The 7,700-nt window shown below is 34.6% G+C and overlaps 1 long non-coding RNA gene across 1 annotated transcript; it reads right to left on the bottom strand.

The window, feature by feature from the left end:
• Positions 1-2,983: 2,983 nt before the first annotated feature.
• LOC143590457 (uncharacterized) lies at positions 2,984-4,836 on the bottom strand. The gene is made up of 3 exons (XR_013145474.1): positions 4,765-4,836; positions 3,358-3,591; positions 2,984-3,097 (listed from the first exon to the last, which is right to left on the bottom strand). It is a non-coding gene; the product is annotated as an uncharacterized LOC143590457 (long non-coding RNA).
• Positions 4,837-7,700: the final 2,864 nt, after the last annotated feature.

The following is a 7,700-nucleotide window of genomic DNA, read 5'->3' as shown; positions in this document are numbered from 1 at the left end:
CGGGTTCCCGTGCAACTCGTGTTGGGAACACAATAGTTTAAAATAAAAGGTTATTAGGAACAGTTGCTATTGTGAGGTCCAGCGCCAGCTCTTGGGTGGTGCAACCCGGACAACCGGCCGGGGCACTTACTTTCTGGGGGCACAAAAATTTATTTATATATATATATATATTATATACAGTAGCATCAATGGAGTTTTCTGGCGTGTCTCATGTCTGTAATTTTACTTGAGGACCAAAGGTAGAAGATGAAAAGATAAAATAATATATTTAACACAATAATTTATACTAAAGATATAGACTCTAGGCTAAAAGGAAATAATGGCCACTCATTCTTAGTCTTTTTAGTCTATATATGTATATGTATATGTCAATAAAAATTAATACCCTTTGTGTTTATATTTTTATTTATTGTTTTCTCGCTTTGTATAATTTTGTCATACATACACAACGTAATAAAATTTTCTTATAATCAGGAGATGACTTTTTTTTGGGTAAAAGAACTAAATCAATTAGCTTCATCAAATCTGTTAAATGATAATAAAAGCAACGATAAAAGAGTAAGAGAATAAATTGAATTAGTGACGTGGCGGATTTTCTATTACGACCCTCCAACTGAAAAGTTCTGGTTCCGTCACTGGTCTCTCCCTCCTGTTTTATGATTTTTTACATTTTGAGTCTGGCCCCCCGGCCCTCACGTTCAAGCTTCGCCACTGTATATATATATATATATATATATATATATATATATATATATATATATATATATTAAATTTCTTTATACAATAGGAATAAATTTTAATCCCCTTATTACATATTGGGCCCAATGTTGTGTTACCATAATCCATTTGTGGTATTGAGCCCAAACTAATAAAAAAATGATAATAACTAATAAACCGATTGATTGACTTCTTCAAGGATTTTAGAGAAAATGGTTTTTCAAAAGCGATTGATGAAGCTGAGAAGATCGCTTTTGAAATGGGTATTGACCCGATATTTGCACAAAAACGTGTATTTAAAAGGAAAAACAAAGTGATGAGTGTTCAAAGCCAAGAAGCTTCATTTACTACTCAAGAGAATTTTAGAGTAAATTATTTTTATATATTATTGATCAAGCTATTACTTCTCTTGAGACAAGATTTGATCTATTCAAAAATTATGTGAAATTATTTGGATTTTTGTTTCCACAAAACTTGAGGGAAATTGAAGAGCTTCACAAATTATCCGTTAAACGTTAGCTATTATTGTATTTGAGTTTATTACTATAATTTTGCTAATTTTATCGTTATAACGTACGTTAATGTCGTTTAAAAAAATATCTTATATATTTCGTTACTTGTTAGGCACACGGGTCTTTTTTTTATACTCGTCCTAGGTATTTATATTCTCGGAGATGGCCCTGGTGAGTTCCTTTTTTCTTTCGTTGCCTCCTTGGCTGTAAGTAAACATTTTTATGTCTTCCAAAATGAGAGATTTCATTCTTATGTCAAGGAACTATTAAGAGATTTTATTCTTATGAAAGGTGACGTATTACTTTTTATTGTGTCATAAAATTTGTCTTACTTTAAATATTACTAAAGTGTTTTGGGTGCTCTGAATGAGATGAGAATGTTGTATTTAAACGTGTTCGTGTAGAATAAATTTCAGAATGAGTGGCATTATTGTAAGCCTTCACTCATTCAACTAAAAACATAGCCATGATTCATGAATTCTAAGATTACGTGTAGTGGTTTTAACTAGTTGTTTAGTTAGAATGCTATGTATTTAACATGTAAACAAAAATAAATTCACTAAAGCCCCTCCTAAATCAAATCTAATGGTTTTAACTAATTGCATTTACTACTCATCATTTTTTTTTATTACTTCGTATTTTATTATTCAATAAACATAACACTTTAAATAATAAAACAACACATGCAATAAAATACTATAACATTTTAATAAAATAAAAGTTACAATGATGTAGGAATAAAAAGACGATACTTGTAATAAGAAAAAAAAGAAGAGAAAAAAAACAATGGATACTTGATGTTTGGCCGTGCTTAACTAAAAGTTTTGCGTAGTTGATCCATTTATTTCTAAAATATTAGAGAATTAGAGAGTGAATTATGAGAGTACGGTAGAAAATATGTGAAAGTAGTATGTGTGTGTGTGCGTGTGTGTGTGTATATATATATATTGATAAATTTATTTTTTTAAACAAGTTGTATTGTTCAGCACCCCCAACGGTCATAATATGAATCTCATCACCATGTTAAACTCCGTTAAAGCAATGGCGGAAATATTAGAGGGCCGAGGCGCCATATTTGGAGGTGGTGTAATGGGGTTTAACTAATTGTCTAGAGCTATATCATCAAGTTTGGCGCCATTCAAAGTTCCAGTACGTCCAGTCTAATGGATAAATAAATACTATTGATTGGTATGATTGATTAAATGTGTTCCGGAACTCATATTCTTGTCACATTTATGTTATTCATAAGAGATACATTTTATTTTAGTTTTCAAGCTTCATATTCTTTTTTTTTTTTGAACGGCAAACTATTCATACAATTTGCGAGACGTTAGATATTCTCTTAACGTTTATTTATGGTATTGATTAACTATATAAGTTAGTAGTTTCATTCACTTGTTATTCATCAAACATGGTAACATACTAATGCGATGTCATAATTGTTAGGAAAAACACTACATAAAATACAAAGATAGTGGTGATTTTAGTCAAACGAAAGTGATGGTCTTGAATTTTGGTCATCATAAGAAGTCAATCATTACTGCAAAAATCTTGAAAAGTCAAAGTAGCAGGATAGCAAAATAAGTCAAAACTATTATTTAAATTGTTTGAAGATCTTCTTGATAATGAAGAAAATATGAGAAAGAGAGACTTTTAACTCAATGTGGACCCTTTCATTATTTCATATTTTGGTTTCAAAATGTATAAATAAATAAAATGTACTAATTTTAATATAATTAATTAATAAATTAATTCCCCTACTTCTATTACTACTAATCTTGTTCATCTTGTCATCTCTTGTTCTTCTGGTGGTATCAACCGAAATATTGCTACTGCTTGTCTTTCCCTCCTCTTGTTTTCATGCCATCCTAATTTACACAATATAAAATAATATAATTAAAAATAACAAAAAAGAAAAATAGAAATATGATCAACAAGTCAAAACTGGCCCAAAACCAATTATCCTTAAATAAGGCCCATTTATAAGCATCTAGTTTTGGCTTAAATTAAGGGGTTTTTTTTTCATCCTAAGTTTGTACTAAAAGAAATGTAAGATTTCATTTGACACAATAACTAATGAAAGTTAATCAAGTACAAAAATATTAATGGGTCGAAGGTGTGAGAGTACCTATGGATACGTTAAACCCTTGATGATCAAGCTCGCGATATTCTTGACATAAGGCACACCAACCACAAAACGCATTAATCGCACAATCCTGAATCAAGGTTCCTTTTAACTTGAATTTTCTTCTCATTTTGACCCGATATAGGCACGTGTAGGGGAATGTTAGCCACAACAAGAATACAAAAATAAAGCTCGCGGCTCCTAAACATGCACACAATGTCGCCGGTTCATACCACGCTGCATCCATTTTCCCAGTCAAACATAAGTAAATGTGCATAAATTGTATTAAAAATTGATGCACAAAAATAAAGATCTCAATTTGAAACAGTGTAAGGTTTAAAATTGATGCACAAAAATAAAGATCTCAATTTGAAATAGTGTAAGGTTTAATTAAGGGTGTAAACGAGCCAAGCTGCTCGCGAGCTCCTCGAAATTAGCTCACAAAAGAGCTCAAATCAAGCCAAGCGTAAACAAGCTCGAGTCTAAAAATACGTTTGTTTAATAAATAAGACGGAGCTCAAGTTTCACTTATCACGCTTGATTTGACACCTGAGCCTAAACGACCCCCTGTTAACTTTTTTTTTATCAAATATGTTAAATATATCTTTATTTAGTAATAATTATTATATATAAAATTATGATAAATAATAGGTGTAATGTTATAAATAAAATTATATTTAAAAAATATATGTATAACATATAAAAATTAACTAATAAATAATAAACAAGCAGAGCTCGAGCTTGAAAAGGTACTCACGAGCTAAGCTTGAACTTTAGAAATAGAGTTCGAAAAGAGCCAAGCTCGAGCTCTCTGTTGGACGTAATTTAATATTCCAAGTCACAAGTATGTCATAGTTGGTTATGTTTTCTAATTACAAAATGCTTCCTAATTGTTATGTAATTATAATAGGTAACGTCTAGCAAAATTAGATTAGTCTATATAAACCAAGTCATGGTTCAACATTAGAACACGTGAGATGCAACGGAGTTAGAGCTCATCTAGAGAAACACGAGTTTTGTGTAATAGGGGTTTTTGAGTTATATTTCCTCTATATAATATTGAGACTTGAGAGTTATTCAATATTAAATTATTAATTATTGTGTGTTTACATTTTGATGAGCTATATCAGTTCGTCCTTAACTCTCCACAAGTTAAACGAACCGAGCTCGATCCCTGTTGAGCTCTGGCCCGGACTAGCTCCTTTACACCTCTAATTCAAATCCAACTTTCCACGCTTTCTGTCTTAACCCGTTAAAAATCACATGTCCAACAAAGTATTGGTGTGACCCATGAGTTTTTCCCTCGTAACAGGTTCTCGTAATCAATTATTTCTTTCATGAAATGTAATGCATTGTGGATGACAATCAATATTGTGTTAACAAAACATAACATGTTGAACATAAACTTACGCGTATGTCCTTCCGTCAATATCTCAGCGATCTCCCCAAACGTCACGCACGGACAAAGTGTCGTCACAAAACCTAAGCATTTATTTGTTTATTTATTAATAATTACGCCAATTGTAATTGGAACTTTTTATTATTATAAATGTTACATTTATATATGTTTGATGACGTACAGTTTTTCATGTTGGACGTACATTGGAAAAGCCCGGTGGACCAATCCCGTTCATGATCAGGGTACACATGATTCGGTGCGGGCGACTGCGGCATGTGGTGGAATTGCGGTGGTGGTGGTGTTCCCATCGGAAACATCGTTGGAGGGTTGTAGTGTCGAGGTGGTGGCAATACCATTGTTGATGGTTGCTGCCATGGTGGTGGTGGTGGTGGTGGCTGAGGATTCACCGGTGGTTGTGGTGGAGGTTGATCATGTTGTTGGGAAGAAATGGGAGGCTCGTTGGGGTGCATGTGGGGATATATGGATGGATGTGGGACCCCCACCGAGTGTCCAACAAGGAAAAATGGATGAAAAAGATGAAGATGGAAGAGGGGATTAGGGTTGAGGAGGTTAATTGGGTGGGACAAATTAATGTATGTGTTTTTTTTTTCTTTTTGGGGAGGTTAAAGATGATGTTGGTAATGGTGAAGGAGAATTTGGATTTGGAGATAAAGGATATTAAGGATTGAAAGTTATATTTAGTTTGATGATGCCAAATCAAATTTGGATTTCATGGCTAATTTTATGTAGTTGTTTTAACAAGTATTGTAATTTTTTTTAAAGTTATCATTTGATTTTATTTTTAATGTGTTTATGACTGTTGTGTGAATGAGGTTGATAGAGATTATAGAGGGCATTGCAATGCTCTTTTGAAAATTGGTTTTAAAGAATTATAATTATATTTTATTAACAAATAACAGTTTCAATTTTATACTTTACTGGTGACGGTCTCAACTAAAGGTGTGTTTTTTTACCGACGGTCCACGACTAACGCATATAAGTTTATTACATATAGTAAGAAATTTATTATTATTATTAACATGATATACAAAAAAAAGAAGTTAGCCTTAGAAAAGCATGCAATCAAAGAGGGAGTTAATATATATTTTAAATATATATAAATAAAAAATATCCAACCCGAATGGAGATTCGATATTTTTCACAGTTACCGGGTGAGTTATTTCATGAGGCATTTACTCATTATAAGGAAATGATCAGGAAGTGCTTGCATCATCAGATTGAGTTGTGGGAGTTGATTAAGTGTTTCGTTGACGGGTTGACTTACGAGGATTGAAAATATTTGAAATCGTCATGTAATGGTATGTTATTGAACCAACCCGAAGAGGATGATTGGGATTTCCTTGAGTTTATGTGTGAGGATTCCAAGTCAGAAGCAGCTGCTGAACGAAGACGAAAGGTTGGGGTCAGCCGATCGGTTAAATCAGCCTCGAGCGAGTCAGACAGAATTGCAGAGTTGGAACGAGAACTCGCGGGTTATAGACGAGAGAAAAAGAAAGAGGTTGGTAAAGTCGAGGTGAAATTCCCAGTTTGTTCAGATTTGGAGAATTAGGGCATAAGACAGAAAATTGCCCCGGGTTTGATGAGGATGAAGATTCCGATGAGGAAGAAGTCAGTTACGTGTACGGGGAGTCCAAAGACCAAGGGTTTGATTCAAACACCTATCACCTGGGCCTAAGGAATCACCCGAATTTCAGATATGGGAACGCTTCGAGTCAGTCGAATCCAAACTTTCAGGGGTCCAGTCAGAACCGACAGCAAAACAGCTACCGCCAGGGCGGTTATCAGCAGGGTTCGAACGCTCAGAGTAACAGTAGGGGGTATAATAGAGATGGTTTCCGGGGTAACAGTTTTTCGGGTAATCAGAATCAGGACCAGCAGAAGGGTAGTGCAGGAAATTCAGACGAGTCAGTCCATTCAAAACTCGATGCGTTGTTGAAGCTTGTGTCAGATAATCAGAAGGAAACGCAGAGACAGTTTGAGTTAAGGGATAAGTCTTCAGAGGCAATGTTAAAGCAGATTGGTCAGCTCGCAGCAGACGTGGCGAGATTTCAGAAGAACGTGGGTCAGCTACCGAGCGATACCACAGTGAACCCGCAACATGCCAGTTCAAGCTCTAAGAAAGGTAATAGTGTGCACATCAACGCGGTAAGTCTTGTACCTCATTTTGAAATTACCTGTGTTGAAATTGATTCACCACCGCAGTTTGTTGAGGCGGTGGTGAATGATGTTAGTGATGAGAACGACTGTGTTGGTCAAAATGAAATGGTTTTCCAAAATGAATTGAAATTAAAAACAGATGAATTGTCTTTTTGTGAAAATTGCACTTGTGAAAAATGTTTAAATAGCAAATTGACCAACACGGGTAATGAGGAGGTGGAGGATAATACCACCTCGAGTAAACTCCAAGACCCAGGAGTGCCATTGTTATCAATTCAAATTGGGGAGTTTAAAACTGATCGGGCACTTCTAGATCTTGGAGCATGCGTTAGTATCATACCTGACAGTGTATATGATCAGTATGAGTTCGACCCGTTAGAGAGTGTAAACACCACTGTGGTGTTGGCGGATCAAACTCATACACTACCTCGGGGCATGGTTACTAATGTAATGGTTCAGGTGGATGAATTTAGCTACCCAGTTGACTTCCTTGTACTTGATTATGCGAAAGGGAATATTAAACAATCTGAAGTCATACTAGGTAGGCCATTCCTGGCCACAGCACATGCGGTAATTGATTGTGCTACGGGAGTTTTGGGAATTAAATATGAGAACCGTGATAAGTGGTTGTTACTATTTGAAAATGCTACTAACCCTCTTGTTGACTAGTGTGTATATGTAAACAAGGATCAAACGAGAGAGGATGGTGCTGTGAATGACAGGAATGAGTTGAATGGTAGCATGAAGGTGAAAGGATGGAATGAGATAT

This window comes from Bidens hawaiensis, unplaced genomic scaffold (genome assembly GCF_021521415.1).
Source record: "Bidens hawaiensis isolate Kalapana, Puna unplaced genomic scaffold, B.hawaiensis_p1.1 tig00038600_1, whole genome shotgun sequence".
Taxonomy (NCBI): domain Eukaryota; kingdom Viridiplantae; phylum Streptophyta; class Magnoliopsida; order Asterales; family Asteraceae; genus Bidens; species Bidens hawaiensis.
This window is presented reverse-complemented; position numbering and strand designations above follow the sequence as displayed.